This window comes from Marmota flaviventris, chromosome X, assembly GCF_047511675.1.
Source record: "Marmota flaviventris isolate mMarFla1 chromosome X, mMarFla1.hap1, whole genome shotgun sequence".
NCBI lineage: Eukaryota > Metazoa > Chordata > Mammalia > Rodentia > Sciuridae > Marmota > Marmota flaviventris.
The window spans coordinates 27,689,009-27,694,223 of NC_092518.1; positions in this window are offsets into that span (position 1 = coordinate 27,689,009).

The window sequence follows — 5,215 nt, forward strand, 5'->3', positions numbered from 1 at the left end:
AAGCTGGAGGTCAAGAAAATAGAATTATTCATTTATCAATAATTTGACATACAATTAACTTTAGTTTTTGTTAACAATTTTAGCATTTTAATTCGTTGTTGATTTAAATCTTCTTTGAATATTAAAACAAATACTTCAGTAACAATAGATTAATTAATGATTAAAGGTAGTTCAAGATTTCTCTGCATTGTGTAAGTACTTGAAATTTAGTTACTTTAATTTATTAGTTGTGTTGTCCAGGTTTGGTTATAAAAAAGACACTACAGCAAAGGAGTTTAGGATACAAACATATTATTTAAATAATGGACATTGCAATCTGAGAAAATAAGGAAAGAAGCAAAGATAGTATTAGAAAACAATTTTTCCACTACTTCTTTCTCTGACTTTCATTATAGATTACGGGCTCATGGAAACTGAATTTTCCATCATACTTGACAACTAGCTTCTCATTAGGTTTGAGCAAAGGGAAGCACTTGTAAAAGATTGAAAGGAGGGAATAAAGGACTCAGAATGTCCTTGTTTGAGTGGCATCTACAACTGAGACTCTGTCTCTTTCATGAATCTGATTCCTGTTAGAGATCTTCCTCTTTGTTCCTAGTACCTACCAGCAACCTCTACATCCATTTAAGTTCTACTCAGGGGATATGCAATTCTGCTTAGGACAAGGATAGATGGGAAGACTCAAATTAATACAAAAATTTTTAAACCAAATTTCCCAGAAGTTCCCCCTAAACTCTACATTACCTCCTATCCTCATTTTGACTTCTTAGCTTGGACAACCTTTGAAAGAAGACCCTTAAACTTTATTAAATTCTACCTTCTGAATTTCCTGCAACAGACTTTCTTACCTATAGGAACTGTCACTGAGTAGTCCTAGGAAACAGACCCTTAAGGTGGTATCCTGGAATAAGGATATTCTTTTTTTTGAACCTGAATGTAAGAATGAGCTCATTCTGAATGTAACGATCATGCCTTTCTTCCAAATGGTCGCAATGTGATTATTTAAATTACCACCAGTATTTATTTAAGATAAGTTGACAGTGAAAGACAGTACGTTTGTAGGGCAAGTTGTAGAAGCATTTGTTCATTATGATATTAATAACTACAAGCACTATGGGTAGCATCAGCTGCTTTGGATCATACATGAGAGCTTATCAAATGAAAATTACAAATGTTTAAACTGAGATAGGTGCCCGTGAAGATACATAGACAGTCTCTATGGGGACATTAAATGTTCCTCATGTCTTTATAACTATAGATATGACTGAGGATCCAGCTTCAAATCTAACTGAATGGACTGAAGAATTAAAATATAAGTTCAATGCACAACTGTATTGAGTCTCATATATTAACATTCAAGCATTGTTAAGGAAGACTTGGGTACTGAGGATTTAGGATAAAGAAAGGTAGGAATAAATTATAGTGAAACTTTTAACCCAAATCTTCCTGAAGTTTCCTTGCTACTGGAAGCAAAAATTCTTCACCATCAATCTAAGGAAACTAAACATTCTTTGCTTAACATCCCCTAAAGCCCTCTTCTGAGGTATAGTCATGTCTGACATAATGATGTTTTTGTGGATGACAGAATTTGCATATGATTGTAATGAAGCGGAAAAATTCCTACCAACTTCTGATATCATAGCCATTGTGACTTCATATCATGACACATAACTGACATGTTTGTGATGATGCTGTCATAGATAAAAGTATTGCAAGTTGTATAAAAGTATAGCATATATAATTATGGACAATATATAATACATGGTAATAAGCATCTAAGTTACTGGATTATATATTTACTATACTATTGTCTTTTTAGTGTGATGTTTCTATATTGTAAAAAATATTTACTGTGAAATAGTACATTGTGTTATACAAGCAGCAGTCTCATAACTCATTTTTACTTCGTTATGCAAAATAAAGTGATTTACCTATACCATCTAGGTTTGTGTTAGTACGTATTATGATGTTAACACAATGAAATTTTATAACAGTACATTTGAGAAATACCCGTCATGAAACAACACATAACTGAATTTCCTACTTTTCTCAAAAGCCACTCACATCAGCACTTATGATCTCCCAACCTGTAACTATACTCAGATTCCAGCAGTCTCCAAGAAGAAAGTACAATCTCTACACTGGCAGGAGTTACTATATACAACAATAGAAATGCACTCTCTGGACAATTTGATACTTTGTATCTTTTGAGACCATTGGAGTTTATGTGACACAAATTTCATGTTAGATTGAGGAAGATGGAATGTAAGGTTGAAGTGGGCTGAATTTATTGTAAAGAATTTGCATGAGATTTCTGATTTAAAGTATTAGGTGTAGCAGATGGAATTGGCTCTAATAGTTGGCTTGTTTGGTTGAATAAAATATGGATACAACAGTCATCAATACTTAAGGGTGAAATGCCAGAACATATCTGACAGAACGCAGTGGAAGGAATCTAAGGATTTAAGAAAATGGTAATATTGGAGTAGATTAATTATATGCAATGCATTCAATTATCCCAGTTAGATCCCTTGAGAGGTCCTAGATGATGTTCTTCTTTAAGATATTAAGATATTCCTAAATGAAAAGACTATACACATCCTTGAAAAGTCTCTTCAGTGTCTGTCTTCTGTGGGTTAAAAGTGACAATACAGGATGCCATCATTGAAATATTTCTCCTACTTTCAATAGGAATTATGAAATTGCAGAATAACAAAAGTTAGGTAGTAACATTTAACATCATAAAAAGTTGAGTGCAATCATAAAGGTCAGCAGGAGAGAAATGGCAGTGATTTGACCCAAACAGATTTCTAGCAGTGGTTAACCACATTTCCTCTAGGAATTCAATTGATGAGCATGCTTGAACTAGAAAAATGAAAATAAAATCTAAGTAAAAGGAGCAAAACCCTGCATTGATTTGTCATAACAGGAAATCATGATCTCACCCAGACAGAAACTGAAACTCAGGTGGCTAGAACACCTACAGAAAGTTTCCTGCAATACTGTCAAAAGTGTATACTGTGAATTTTAAACCAGGTATTCCCCAAAAAGGCTTAGGACAACTTTCTAGGGGCACTGTTTAGCAAGAAAAAGGAAAAATCACAGAATAATAAGCTGAGTTTACATGCCTGAGTATCCCAAAACATCACTGTGAATTTCACATATTAGTGATGCTTATAGAGGTCATATGATGATGAAGTCTTGGCACATGTTAACCACCCTATAGTTTCTATGAGTTTAGTGAGCAACACAGCATTTACTTCCCCATACATGAATGTATAATTAGAATACGTGTACTTGGGAAATGGCAGAATCCTCAAGCATAGTAAGAGCTATTATGATAGGAAGAGCCATATCACTTCACATTCATTAGCATCACTGTTATTTTTAACACTATGAAAATAAAAAAGTGGTCAACAGGAAGATGGCGGCGAGGGGAGTGCATTGCCCCTGTGTGCCGCGTCACTGTGTGGGAGTATGACGAGTCAGGACGGCTAAAGGCTATCTTGTTAGGAATTTCCAGCAATAGTGGGGTGCTCCGGAACCTGGAGGAAGGATTTCCATTGTACGAGGATCGGCTACAGGGACTCAAACGCGAGAGATTTGTCGCACGGAGGGTAACACTGCTTATTCAGCAAATCGCCCCGCGGCTAGAGTCTGCGGCGCGCGCTGGGAAACGAGGAGATAGCGACGCAGGGATACAGCGCTGCAGTTTCTGTCAGCCGTGCAAGCACCGTACTCAGTGCTGAATTCTGGGTTCGAGACGGGGGAAGGAAGCGGTCCAATTCAGTTCTCCACACCGGTCAGACCACAGAGGAGGACAGCGGCCACCATCTTGGAGAGCTGACGTCACCATCCCTGTTTTCGACTGACCGCAGCTCATTCAGCCATAGAATAGATAATTTCAGGCTGCCATTCGCCTGCGGCTTGCAGACAGATTACTCAGGCTCAGTGCTAAATAACCCGTGGAAACTGCTTCTTGGAGCCTGCTCTTATCAGAGCATACACCGAGCACGGAGCGGCCGAGTTCCGGCTCCCAGAACTGCTCTGGCCCAGGGCTAAGGAGCCCGCGGAAACTGCTTCTCGGTCCGGGTCCTGCTGAGTACTGTGGAGGTAAATACCAACCGAGCCTTCGTGGGCAGCGGCAACAGGACTGAGACGGGGCCTGTGAGGGCCGGTCAGGACTCACCCGTTGCTTTGGTTACCCGGCAAAGGGAACGAAATGCTGCCATTCGCATAGAATACCAACATGGCAGAGATCTGATGTCATCAGAAAGTGGCGGAGGAGAGTACTTCATCAATACCAGCGGCAACAGAAACAGTTGGTCTCCTGGTAGGGAGGGTAAGTCACACACACCCGAGTCTCTCTCGCTTTGTCTTCGAGCCAGAGGGGAGGAGCCGGGCCGCTGCCCGCGCCCGGAGCAGGCCCAGTGGCTCGCTGGCGTGGTGGTTGCGTGACCCCAATTGGAGAGGGGGCGGAGCAGAGCCGCCACCCGTGCCGGCAAGGTGGGCAGACCTGCGACCCAGTGGTACACGGGCGTGGTAGGAGGGGCAGGGTAGAGCCGCCGCCCGCACCTGCAAGGTAAGCAGACCTGCGACAGACTGGCGGGTCAGGCCCAGCGGCCTGCCAGCGTGGTACACATGTCACCCCAACTGGAGTAGGGGCAGAGCAGAGCCTTCACCCACGCCCGGATCAGGCCCCGCCGGTGTGGTGGTCACGTGACCCCAATTGGAGTGGGGGCGGAGCGGAACCGCCACCCATGCCCGCAGGGTGGGCAGACCTGCGACCAACCTGCAGATCAGGCCCAGCGGTCCGCTGGCGTGGTAGGAGGGGCAGGGCAGAGCCGCCGCCCGCGCCTGCAAGGTAAGCAGACCTGCGATAGACTGGCGAATCAGGCCCAGCGGCCTGCCAGCGTGGTACACATGTCACCCCAATTGGAGTAGGGGCAGAGCAGAATCATCGCCCGTGCCAGGAACAGGCCCAGCGACCTGCCAGCGTGGCAGTCACGACACCCCAATTGGAGTAGGGGCAGAGCAGAGCCACCACCTGTGCCCGCAAGGTAGGCAGACCTGCGACCGACCGGTGGAACAAGCCCAGCGGCTGGCCGGGGTGGTAGGCACGTCACCCCAATTGGAGTAGGAGCAGAACAGAGCCTTCGCCCGCGCCCGGAAGAGGTCCAGCGGTCCGCGGGTGTGGTAGACAAGTCACACCAAT